Source organism: Hesperophylax consimilis, chromosome 28, assembly GCF_061612785.1.
Source record: "Hesperophylax consimilis isolate HC1 chromosome 28, BYU_Hcon_1.0, whole genome shotgun sequence".
Taxonomy (NCBI): Eukaryota; Metazoa; Arthropoda; class Insecta; order Trichoptera; family Limnephilidae; genus Hesperophylax; species Hesperophylax consimilis.
The window spans coordinates 14569537-14584284 of NC_142863.1; the positions used below are offsets into that span (position 1 = coordinate 14569537).

The 14748-nt window shown below is 33.0% G+C and overlaps 1 long non-coding RNA gene across 1 annotated transcript in view; it reads left to right on the forward strand.

The window, feature by feature from the left end:
- LOC149410232 (uncharacterized) overlaps window positions 1-14748 on the forward strand; it is a 221408-nt gene that overhangs the window by 2598 nt on the left and 204062 nt on the right. The window lies entirely within an intron of this gene.

Sequence of the window (14748 nt, forward strand, 5' to 3'; positions counted from 1 at the left end):
TAACAGTATGTTCATTTGAAGCTCTGCAGCTCTGTGCTCAAATGGTGTAAATTGACAGCCTGAAATTGCTACACAAATTGAAAAAAACTTCCAAGAAAAAAACAAGCCGCCGACGGGAATTGAACCGCAGTCTTCTGATTGTATCTGAGCCTTGCAGCCTTCTGAAAGCACCTGTCCGATAATCAGAAGGCTGCTATCTTTGTGATCTAAAGTTCCCACATCCAGACCACAGAATGTATAATCTGGGGAGTCAAGCACATGAATTTTAAAAAGGTTACATTTTTTTATGGAAAAATCGGGAAATTGTTTAAACCATGTTTGTGATGCAGTATATTTTGACGGCCTCTGTGTTCGAGGGTTAAGGCTCTCGACTAGCAATTCGAAGATTGTGGTTTGAAATACCGGCGTGCGCAAGTAAATTTTAATTTATAGAATTTGAATTATTTAACAATTTATTAATTTAAAATATTATATAGTATACTTGCGGCACGTTCCAGAGTGGAAGATACTCTCAGTTTCGCCCTGGTGTAAGACCACCATTCAGAATTGAAACGTTGCTTTAAATGGCTTTAACCGTGTTTGGTGACCAGATATAAATAGCCAGGTACTTATATGTACCCATCTTCCTCTTCCTCGTCTTCTTCCCCACACCTCCACCTACAGCCTAAAAAATACACCAATTGGGGATTCCATAGTTTCACTGGCTCCAGATGGTTGGGATCAGTTGGGACTATTGGGCCATATTCATATTAAATAAAAAATAATAAAAAAGTCCTTGGTATTAAGGCTTAGCAGGTTCACTTGGATTGACTAGCAATGCGCCAATAATCTATCTTTGAGGGTGGAAAAGCGACAGATAGGGGAATGCGGTTTATGAGGGTGGCAAATAAAATTAAATTCTTAGGAAGAATAATAGACAAAAACCTAAACTGTAAAGATCAAATCAACCAAACCGTCAAAAATTCGAAATTTTCTCTAATTGGAAATTCTAATATCAGTTTACAACGCTTTAGTACAATCAAATCTCCAATACGCTGTAATCAGCTGGACAAATCTACTCCCTGTTAAAATTGTACAACATCTAATTATAAAAATAATATTGAAAAAACCAAGAGATTATCCAACACCTCATTTTTGAAGAATTTAAAGTATTATAATTTAATGATCTTATCCAAAAAAACATAATTACTCAAATAATAAAAGAAAAACAAAATCACAGCTTTTTAACTGAAACTCATACTCGTCAAAAACATGTATTTCCAACACAAAAATGTAACACCGCTTTTGCTCAACATCATTACAGATGTCTAGCGAAAAAATACTTCAACAGCCTACCCGAAAATATCAGAACAATAGAAAACGATAAACACCTAATAAAAGCAATTAAAGAGAAGATCAATGTAAAAATACCAAAAAGATGAAACTATCTTTTTAATTAATTATACATTTTAATATTCATAAATACAAACACTAAATATTATTCATCTTGATGCTCACCACTCTTCTAGACACAAGCGCCTGCTTCTATAGAAGAGGAACATTAAAAAAACAAAAGCAGTACAAACTAATTGTATGAATTATTTAAGTTAACATTATTGATTATACTCTGTAATACTATTATACTGTAAATTGATTAATTATTTACTAAATACTTATTTAAAAAAAATAATAATAAAAAATAGGGTTGGATTCTCTTCAGATAGTATAGGTAACTAAGATAGTTGTGTGGCAGTATATCCTCTCTGCCTACTCCTCTGGTAAAATGCGTGATGGTTAGTTAGTTAGTTAGTTATATTATAGGCAATAACATAAAGTAGGAAGTTTCAAAGTACCTACCCAGATAACCTCGTAGGTGTTGCCAGGTTCAGCCCTAAAGATATACGGATTATTAATAATTTTGTCACAGCATGATTTATCTGTGTGATTTGATATGTTTTTGCTCACTTCCTTCCCGTACGACTAGAGGATATAATCGTACATCACAGCTATTTTGGGGTGTTTGCTAGACCCTTTTCAAAAAGGATTACGTTTGTATTTTATGGTAGCACGTGTCGTGGTTTTAAAAACGGTAAATATGAAAAAATACGCATAAAATCGATGTTTTTTTAAAAACAAGTTATGCTCTGTAAGAAGTATAGTATTTTAATGTTAAAACAACATAAGAGACCCAACTACTCTCGACTGTCAGATGAGTGGGACATAGCATACACAATGACACAAAGAGGTCGTCTTCTTTTTTAATTTTTTTACAAATGTGTCATTTTTATTTAGTAATATTTACCTCTATATTTCATTAGTCAGAAGTCAATTGGAGTATAATTCACCTATTTGGTCCCCTTTATATAAAGTTCACTCCAATCATATAGAAAGATTTCAGCACAAATTTCTTAAGTACGTTAATTTTAAGCTCAGAATTCCAATCGATTACATTAATTATGTCAGTTTGATGAATCAATAGCATCTAATAACACTGTCTGACAGGAGAATTATTTCAGACTTGTTTGTGTTACACAGAGTCATTAACAACTTAATTGATAGTCCTGCCATCGTTCCACTATTAAATTCCATGTGCCGACTAGGAATACAAGACAAAATATAACATTCTTCTGCAATACATACACGACCAACTATCAGACACACTCACTGACCAATAGGATGCATGATCTGGGTAACAAGTATGGGGGTTCTATTGATTTATTTATTGACTCCGTTTATAGAACCAAGCATAATCTATACCAACACTTTGTCGAATCCTACAAATTAGAGTAGCGTTGGTAAATTAGTTTTAATCTTTTGTCTTATATGTAGTGTTGTTGTAATTTCTTTTTTAATTTATGTTACTCTTACGTTTTCCTAATATTGCATCATTTTTAGTTTTTTTTAAAGTAATTCTTAATATTTTCTCATTATACTTCTTATCACAATTTTACAATTGTGTATTTTGTACCTACTTTACAATGGATTCCATCTATTTACTGTCAGTATCTCCTGTATAATACAGATATTCTTCTATGTACACTGCATCATGTATTACTTTTATGTAAAAGCCTTTTTAGGCGTATACATAAATATAAATTTATTGTTTCAGAGAATTTGAACAATTCTTCAAATTTCAAAGTTAATTTCTTTTCAAGTACTGTTATTATTTCAGTTCTGTCAAGTAACTGGCCTATAATCATATAATAACAGAACATTAATAGGACATTCATAGAACTCGCAAATTAACGTTGAAATTTGATGGATTGTTCAAATTTTATGAAACAACCCGTCCTTAGAGTGTATGGAGTAGTACCCACCAAAGATTTAACCAGTAAAAATGTTTGTATTGAAAAGCGTGTGACATCACGGTTCATATGTGACGGTACTGTAGCACTGCCATTCGAATTGTGAATTGTGCTGAATCGTTTCTCGTGTGACGTCATTAGACATAATTGCATACATTTTACCGTAGTTCAATGTAAATGCTCTACGTCATGTTAGGAGATATCGAAAACCAATTTTATTATCGTTAGTAACAGGAGGTAAATTAGGAGGTAAATCCAAATAAGTAAATCCAACAAAAATTAAAAGGTTCACTTTACGTTTTTTGTAACTAAAATTAATCATAATTAAAAATATATAAAACACACATGTTTTATGATACAAATGTGACCGGTCAGTGGCTAAGTTGGCATCGCATTTGTGTCCCACCCGGTCATAGTGTGTTCTCCATCACAACACAAGCAAAATTTTCTGCTTACTGTGGTAGTAGTAGGAGAATTTCAAATATGGTCAGGTTATTCGTAACCTGGGAATGTTTGTCTTTCTTAAAAATAACAATAAACGTTATTGTAACCTCACTTTTCTGTCGCTTCATATAAAAATAATTCATAAAAAATTCACGAAATATCATTGGATTTTTTCAAAAGTAGCGCATTTTAATTCTACTGTGGTCAACTTCTAGGTTTGAATACAAAGCGTGGTATTTTCTCGTTTTAACACAGTTTAGATAATATTCCCAACCACAATAGTAAGAGAGAGACAACGATTTATTTGTGTGGTCATATGAATTGTTCCCAAAAGCGAACAAATAACAAAAACAAATTATGAGACGACCTCATTGGAGTATGATATAAGACTGAAGGAAGTGGGGAAGGATACGAGATGAGAAAGAATAAGGTTGGGAAGTAGGTACATAGCTATTCAGATCTGGTTACCAAATAAAGGTAAAGCCATTTCAAGCAACTATTATGAATGGTGGTCTGTTCTATCATATATACAGCGAGAAAAATTCCTGATAAAAAATATTGTAATTTTATTATTTTTTATCTGTTATTCGTATTCCTGTTAAAAACGGGATTGTAGGCCATGATCGAATGAAGGTATTTTAATAAACTTTAAGTAAAATACCAATGTTTTGTCACGATGTCCGAATACGTGTTCATAAAAATCCTAACAACATTGTATTTCGTCATGATAAAATTAAGAAAAATGCAGGTGTATAACACAGTTAGACACTTTATCAGTAAGCGTCTGGCAGTCCCGTTTTGAACCGAATAGTTAACATTTGAAAATACTTTTAATAAATCAATATTACTCATTTTTGTCCGCATACAACTGCAAATTTGCAATATTTAACGTCTTACTTGATAAAGTCCATTAACTTCAACTTTTTACCACCCCCGGTTTTACGGTTAAAAAAAACTTTTTTTTCTGAACGTAGACTTTTAATTCTATTCCTGAATATTTGAATTAAGAACATTATGCAAGTAAGTCTATAATTTTTTTAAATCTGATCAAAAATCCCACAGTCACAAAATTTAAATCTTATGAAAAAGTTTTGAATAAAGCTGGCTGTTTGGCTTAAAATTAATTCAACAGAAGGTCAGCGATTTTTTGGAATTAAATTATGGAAAAAACAACTTCAGCCTAAAACTTGAAAACATCGGAATTTGTTAAAAAGTGCCTCGAATTTATGGTGTCACTGAACTTTTATATCCTATCAGTGCGGAATTTTTAGGAGCTGGCTTGAAAAATATGGTAATTCGGCTCGCTGTAAAAAACACATATTTTTCTGACGAATAAATGCAGAAAATAATAATCCGTGACAACCTTATTCAGAAACTATACTCCTGATTTATGTTGTTGTGCAATCAATTTATCGTTGCTTTATTCAGAGAAGCGATTCTAGACATAATTAAGGGTTAGAAAATCTTAACATTAAACTTAACGACTTTTTCGCTTTCATCCGAGAAAACTGCTTCAGCAATTAAAGAAAAGTTGTTCATTTTGAGGTTAAAGATAATCAATTATACTTAAGTAAGACTGGAAGAAAAAGTTGTTCGTTTTTAGGTTAAGTTAAAACGTTAATTTAATTATTTTATTAAAATACACTTTTTGCAAGTTATGCTTTGAAATATTACGACGAATTATTTGTTTGTCTCCGTACATATGCTATATTAATATGAATAAATAGTTTTGTCCGTATAAAAATTCAGTTCTTTCAAGAAAGGCATACAAATACAATATTGGATTGAATCATCGATAAATGAACGAAAATAAAGATAGAAATATAGAATTTGAAAAAAAATTATAATAATAAAGCAAAATAACTTTTTGAATGATGCCCCATCGCGATGCATTTTGTTACACCATGGAGCTATTGCATTATATTCATTACCACTCATTATATTCACTACCTACATTCACATTATATTCACTACCTACATTCATTAGCACTGATAATAACTTTTTGAATTATGCCCCATCGTGATGCATTTCTTCACACCATGGAGCTATTGCATTATATTCGTTACCAGCACTGATGATAACTTTTTGAATGATGCCCCATCGTGATGCATTTCTTCACAGCATGGAGCTATTGCATTATATTCGTTACCACCACTGATAATAACTTATTGAATGATGCCCCATCGTGATGCATTTAGTAACACCATGGAGCTATTGCATTATATTCGTTATCAGCACTGATGATATCTTTTTGAATGATGCCCCATCGTGATTCATTTCGTCACACCATGGAGCTATTGCATTATATTCGTTACCAGCACTGATAATAACTTTTTGCATGATGCCCCATCGTGATGCATCTCGTCATATCATGGAGCTATTGCATTATATTCGTTACTACCACTGATAATAACTTTTTGAATGATGCCCCATCGTGATGCATTTTGTCACACCATGGAGCTATTGCATTATATTCATTACCACTCATTGTATTCACTACCTACATTCATTAGCACTGATAATAACTTTTTGAATGATGCCCGATCGTGATGCATTTCGTCACAGCATGGAGCTTTTGCATTATATTCGTTACTACCACTGATAATAACTTTTTGAATGATGCCTCATCGTGATGCATTTTATCACACCATGGAGCGATTGCATTATATTCGTTACCACCACTGATAATAACTTATTGAATGATGCCCCATCGTGATGCATTTTGTCACACCATGGAGCTATTGCATTATATTCGTTACTACCACTGATAATAACTTATTGAATGATGCCCCATCGTGATGAATTTTGTCACACCATGGAGTTATTGCATTATATTCGTTACCAGCACTGATAATAACTTTTTGAATGATGCCCCATCGTGATGCATTTCGCCACACCATGGAGCTATTGCATTATATTCGTTACCACTACTGATAATTACTTTTTGAATGATGCCCCATCGTGATGCATTTCGATGATGATGATTTTCGAGATGCATACAAGAATGAAGGAACTTGTTTATGTGTGTATTTTCAGTGGTGATAACGAATATAATGTTATCGTGTTGATTTAAAATTTCACGTAAAAAAACGCTATTAAAATATCATCTCGCCAGAGCTTACCGTTTGAGAGTTTTGTTACTTCAGCTGTACGCAAATGTTCTGAATCACAAATACATTAAAGTTTTCAAATGGATATATACCAATCGATCACACTTCTCGGGATTATCAATACATTGAAGGGGGTGACAGATTACGATATAAGTTCAAAGCTTTTTATATAACTACATATTGCTCGCCATACAAACCCATACAGACCTGTCACACTTAAAAAGATGATGTGATAAGTGTGGGTGTGGCGACGATATGCGCTGTGATCTACTAGCCAGGCTATATTTGAAAATTATTCGACCCCCTCTCCTAATATGGCAAGAGAAGGGGTCAGAACAATTTACGGAGCGCCGTAATTACGCGACTGTCATCTATCAAAGTGACAGATCCCATACAAAGAAATGATATTCAACGGCAGTTACCCAATTAATTTGACCCTCTGTCCTGAGTAAGATTATAGCGCAGTGTGTCACCCCAACATATAATACGTATATGTCACGGCCAAATTATGTGTCTAAGGCTTAATTGTTTAAAAATTTTGTAAAGATGGTGGATCTGCGTTCATTATTAGGGGTATCCATTATGCAATAGCTCCATGGTGTGACGTATGAATTAATATAATATAATATGAAAGTTGGGGCGATAAACGAAAACCAGCCGTTCTCGTAACGGCCGGCGAGGCGTGCGACGAATCGGTAATTTTCCGTTGTGACCGGGTTTTCTTTTATGGTATTCGTCTAAGGAAAAGGAGAAAATACTGCACAGTCTGTGTTAGAAAAACTGAAGTATATGTTGCGGGCCCGCGTAGGAGTTAAAATATAATTTATTCATTTTTTCGTATATCTTGGGATGCTGTTCGGAGAGTTTTTTTTCGTAGAGAATAGAGTGAAATCGCGACTTCTGTTTACTTATTTTATTAAAAGAAAAACATAAAGGTTACGAATAACCTGAAATTATTTGAATTCCTGCTACTGCCAACAATTATAAATGAAATATGCTGATTGTTCAATGATGGAGGACTTAGGTAGCAGAGGATTGAGATTGAATTCGCGACGCCTGGGTAGGAAACTTGAGCTTTGGACAGCTTGACATACTAACCTAACCTAACTTAATCGACCAAAGATATTCATTATATGAAAGAAAAAAATACATATTTAAAAAAATCCTTGATTCGTTTCTGCTTTTTTTAAATTTATTATATTTTAATGTGAATACCGCACAAGAGTCCCAACTGCTACCAACCGTCCGGAGCCAGTGAGACTATGGCATTGCCAATAATTAAGAAGGTGAAGGTAGTGTGGAGAGGAAGGAGATAGCAAAGAAAGGTTGGGAAGTACCTGAATATTCTGATCTGGTTGTCAAACATGGCTAAATCCATTTCAAGCAACGTTTTGATTTTGAATTATGGTCTTTCACCACGGCGATACTGAGAGTATTTTCCACTCGAAAGAAACAAAATATAAAATCATTATTTATTTATTTATTGACGCCCTATTGGGCTTTTAAGTACATAACAATTACAAATTTCATTTTTAACAACAGTATAAAAAAAACAATAGAAAATCGAAATAAAATATAATGATTTCTCATATATCATTTACATTTAAAAGTGGTGGACTAATTTGGCTTTAAATGTATTGAAGTTTAAAGTAAATATGTCAGCGACATCACTTAGTTCATTGCCCAACCTATGTATTCTTTTTAACACAGAATTCGTAGCGAAGTTATTGTTGTAGAATAAAATATTCCGTCTAGTATATTTTGGAGGTATATGTAAAGATAGCAAGTTTATAGTGTCAGGGCAGTCTAACCTTGAATGAACAATTTTATATAATAAAAGTAGATCAAATATTTATAGTACTTTATTTTATAGTACTTCTAGCACATTATTAACAATACTAGGTACATCTTATTCTATTTCTTCTCTTTGCTATTCATATTTATACAAAATATGTTAGCAGCACAGACATAGGAATTAATAGACGAGAAGATAATGGCGAGGGGTAAAATCAACTGTTGAAGAACGAAGGGAGTGAAGCTGACTGTGATTCGTCAATAAATCAATCTGACAGTAAATAGGCATCTCGCATTATAATATCACCATTTACTTCTTAAAAGTAAAATCTGCTTTTGAATGAATAGACATTTTTACATGGGAGCGCAAATTACTCGCCACGTTATGAACAAATTTGCGAAGTCCAAATTCAGCAAAAAAATTCGGTTCCATTTTCAGAGTCGAATATTTCGTTTAAGTATTTAGTTAAGACACTTTTATAAATGTTCATAATTTACTTCCCCGCAACCAACCAGCTTTGTGTTTCGCGTCCAGACGTTTCTCGATGTGATAGTAACAACTGATTCATATTATACGATGTGAATATGCTTAAAATAAAGTAAAATAATGCTTATATATGGAATGTAATACGACAATTGGGTTTATTCTCTTTTTCACATCTATTTTTACAAGTTTTCATAGTACAAGTCAACATTTTGCCGTGTTATTTCGTAAAATGAACCGATGATGCCTCGACCATAGTTCGCACAAGAATGATGACGTCACGTTTTCAAATTTCACTTGAGGCCATACGCGAGCACAGCCGGCTCCAATGGAACCGGTATGGGGAGTGGGGATAATACGCTTTTAATCACTTAGGGCAGGTCTACTAATATTCATATGTCTATGGTTAGCAGGCTTAGGCACCAGTTAAAAGTTCATATACCTATTATTTCATCATTAATTTAATACTATACTTATCAAAATGTTAATACTCATCCTAATTTGACTGTCCTAAAACGGGAATCCTTCTAGTTGGGCAGTCAAAACATTTCTTAAATAATGTATTTAAATGTATAATCTTTTACTAAATAAAAAATAAATAAAAACAAATCTTTCAGTAGTATCCATTTTTATCAGATAAAAGTCCACGTTTCGGCCATTTACCGTAGCGCTATAAGCAAACATTTTTTTATTCTTTTTCCTGTAAGGGTAAAATTAATATGCTATTTTTATCGTCGACCTGAGGCCTGTTTGAACGAATAAACGGTCTCACTAGCCGATAATACGATACCATTAAAGCGCTATTTATAATTCTGTAAAAAAACTGTCCTGCCCAAGGGGCGTTTGATGTGTTTCTATTCACAAATTATACTATCTTTGGTAGTTTACTGTTACGTTACAATCATAGGCCCGGTATATCGGTTGACTTAAAGCTAGGCTTGGTTAGAATGTCGAGCTTAGCGCGGCTTAGAATTTAATCCGTATATTATGTCTTGTCAGTCGATATTAGTTTTTTTTTTTGGATAACTTAGTGAGTAAAACCAAATATTTAATTGTTGAAGACATAATTAGCGATCCCTAAACGAAAATCTGTAAAAGAAAAATCAGAAATATCATTTAGGACTCGAACCCAGGACCTTTGCCTTGCCGGGGCACCGCTCTACCAACTGAGCTAATGGGACTTTATCTCCTTCGGTCATATTTAACTGTATCGTACTTCGAATAAGAACTATCAATATTATCTTTATGTATGATCGCAAGATTCAACCCGAACTAAATGCAATCTAGACAATGTCTTTAGATAAACACATTTTAATTTTAATGTGTGACATCTATTGATTTTTCTGTAAGTCTAGGATGAATACTTATTTTTTGGAATGAGTTAGTGAGTTGAACCTCAAATTGTAATATTTAATTATTGAAGACAATATTAGCGATTCCTAAATGAAAATCTGAAACAGAAATATCAGAAAAAGACACGGTCTTATCTAGGACTCGAACCCAGGAGTTCAAGGGTATATTTTTAATATTTTTCTGTTTCAGATTTTTGTTTAGGAATCGCTAATATTGTCTTCAACAATTCGATATTTTAGCTAGGCAGATTTCCCTTACTAAGAAACCAAATGGTTGTGAAAACACTTGCTATGAATTAATACTAATGAATTAAAAATAATAAAAAAAGTTTTCATTAAGATTTCAACAAAGTTTTGATTAAGTGCGTTATTAATAAGTAACTATTTATAATTTCTGGTGACAATTTGACAAAGAGTTTTTCAGACTCCCCTCTGCGCAAGCCAATCAACCATTTAGTTATGAATGGTCACGAACGTGAGACATTTTGCAAGATTTAATATTTAATTCTGTGGGAATTTTACTAAATAATTCTCTGTCTTTTGATACTTTACCGTGTTGGTCCTCGGGACCATGATGTCTTTTCTGGTGTGACTTCTTGTAATATATTTATGGTCAACTTTATTAAGATTTTCCAGGTTTTTATGTACGTGAATAAAAACCCTTTTTATATAATTTTGGCAAACATCCAAGACATACAATTTTTGAACAGCTCATCACTACACAGTCTTTAGGGTTTACGGTTGATTGGTTTATTTATAAAAGCCTAGATATCAGTAATATTCCAAGTGTTGTCTTTGATTTTAACAGAGGAATGTGCTTTTTTATGTAAAACTAAATTACTGTCTATGTTAGTGGTACATCTGTGATCTCGACTGTCATCAAGAGATCGAGAGCTTTGTAAATGTCAAATGTTTTAGACGCGTTAATTTGCGAGTTGATTTTTTTTATATAGTTCTACACTTTAAACAGCATGGTGCTCATTGAATTTTAAATACTATTTGTTTTGGTGGAGTCATTGCACTATTTATAAAAAAAATATGAGAAAACCCCTGAAAATACTGTCAGAACGTTGAAAAATCCCTCATATAATACCTTACAAGACTATTGTCTATTTTAGATTGATTACCAATTAATAACATAAACATCCCTCATCGTTCGATGAATAAAATAGTCTATACTGATAAAATCACGCAATTTACGTGTATTTCGGTGAGATGGAAGGATGTAATTAATCAAGTAAACGTCACATTTGACATGTGTTACTGCTAGCGCCTCGATGTTTAAAATGGGAACAATTTTGCGGCTTATCACTTCTTAAATTTGAATGAGGAATGTGGCTCATAGCGAGGATACGGAACGACTGATATACCGGGCCATAGAAAGATATTAAATATTTATGCTACGAACTGTTATTAGTATTATTTTGTTACAAATTTTTTTTTCGCAGTGGAACAGTAAGTTAGATAAATAACTTTTTTCAAAATTCTGTTAAAAAATATTTTTTCATACAAGAATATAACAATTCAACTGTTTTTCCTGAAAACTACCTTAAAACGTTGATTTTTTTTTACTTGTTCTATCATGTAGAATCACCTCAAGAAGTTTGTGCACTTTACCCGCTGACACCCTGCATTAAATTAAATTAAAGATTTAAAAATTATACATTAAATGTTAAGGACGGGTTGTTTCACAGAATTTGAAGAATTCATTAAATTTTAATGATATTTTTTTAGTTCTGTGATAATTCTATTCAAGTTCTGTTATTATTTAAGTTCTCTGAAGCAACTGGCCCATAGTGATATAGTGATGTAGTTAAATATAAAAATTATATATCAGTGAATTTAAGCCATAATTTCATAATTTTTACAAGGGTTAATGTTTTGACGCAACATGGTCTAGTCTTTTAATGTAAAAGTAATAAGTGTGTTGTACATTTTAGGGGCAAAAAAATAATGTCTTTTGGCTCATCTGGTTTTACAATGGGGTAATGGAAACACACAAATGACATATCTTTGGCTAGAACAATTCAAATTTGGTAGGCGGGTAAGGCCGCCAAGGGTCACCCCAATTGGTACGCTACGTTTGGTGACTTAGCAGGGGTTCCCGGTTTCGTGAGGGTGAGGTTTGTCTAGGTCTTAGAGGCGGATGCGTTCGCCCACCTACTGCGTGGTGGGCCGAATCGGGAGAGTCTGGTTGAAAGACCCACCACACAGCATCCCCAAAGATGACGTAGGCCCTGATGGATTTTTTTCTCAGGGCCTCCTGTGTAGAACTAATGTAAAAAGACATACTTAATTATTCTGTAAAAAACATAATTTTTGTGCATCTTCCCAATTAAAATAAGAAATCTTGTAAGTACCGTAAATAGATAAATATTCTATCGTACGTTTAAAACATGCTATATGCGAGCAATACATCTGTGTGAGTACTGTGTTAAATCTGGCTTCGATACCTTTACGATCTGAATCATGTAGATTTTATAGATTAAACTTCAAATTGGTTCGCCAATCAAATTTTCATGGTCATAATAACCTTCCGATCAAAATTCAACAAAGTTATTTCTGCCAAAGCTAAACGCTTTAATGGACGCCAGTCAAAATTGAAATGTTTACTTAATTATTAGATGTTATCAACAACGATTCATATTACTGATATGAAATGGTATTTCTCTGCATTTTAACAGGGTGCCCAATGCCCATGTTAGAGAACCATCATTATTTTTATACATTTTTATATATCTGATAATACAGTTTTGAAGGGCTTTTAACAATAAACATCGCAATTAAAAGAGATGTGGTTTATTTTATTTTATTCCGTACATCATGTCTTTTTATGCGTCAAGTCCTGAAAATGAAAACTGAAAGTCGTACTCGTCAAAAATATATATTTCCCCACACAAAAATGTAACACCACTTTTGCTAAACATCATTACATATATCTAGGGAAAAAATACTTCAACAGCCTACCCGAAAATATCAGAACAATAGAAAACGATAAACACCCAATAAAAGCAACTAAAGAGAAGTTCAATGTAAAAATACCAAAATGATGAAACTATCTTTGTAATTAATTATAAATTTTAATATTCATAATTACAAACACTAAATATTCTTCATCTTGATGCTCACCACTCTTCTAGACACAAGCGCCAGCTTCTATAGAAGAGGAACATTAAAAAATCAAAGCAGTGAAAACTAATTGTATGAATTATCTTTGTTAACATTATTGATTATACTCTGTAAATTGATTAATTATTTAATAAATATATTTAAAGTGAAAAAAAATAAAATGATATCAGAAAGACGATGGCCCCAAGCATTGATAGCCAATACATTGATGAAAGCAATTTTTGAAGTTTTCGGCCCCGTTGTTATCCGGACCAAACTATGGTAACGACTGAAAACGGCACGACCTTCCCAACACAATGAGACCCCTCTCAGGTTTCCACCGATGTACCGGTCCTACAATACTGTACTGCCTGTTTTGCTGCATCCTGTACAATATATAACTATGACCATATGATACCATGCAGGAATGTAAATTAAGTAAGTAAGGAGAGTGTTCTGAAGCAAATATGTGTGGCGGTCCATCCTCGCTGTGTACCCCTCCGGAAACAGCGTAATGGTTAGTACCTCATTTAGTTACTGCTCCCTGACTAACCTAACCTAACCTAACCGAAACCGGAGTCAGTGAGAATATGACAACCCCAATTAAGGTATGTTGTGAGGTCAAATGGGATGAGGAAGGTGGGAAGTACCTGGTTCACGCCTATGACACACCTATATCGATTAATAGTGATGTATTGTGTGAAAACTACATAAAAAATATACCTACACATTTATCTATCTGCATATTATACTACATTACATATATAACTACCTTTCTTTTAACAATCTTCTTTCTATCTTTTATCCATCTATCTATCTTCTATCTGTCTTCAATCTATCTTCTATCTATTTATCTATCTTCCTTCTGCCTTCTATCTGTCTTCTATCTATGTTATATCTGTCTTCTATCTATCTTTTATCCATCTATCTATATTCTATCTGGCTATTATCTATCTTCCATCTATCTTCTATCTGTTTCCTATCTGTCTTTTATACATCTTATATCTGTCTTTTATCTATCTTCTATCAATATTATCTTATATCTACTTTTATATGTCTATATTTTATCCATCTATATGTCTTCTATCTATCTATCTATCTTATATCCTTTCTGTCAATCATCTATCTGTCTTATCAATCTTATCTTATATCTGCTTTTATACCTATCTAT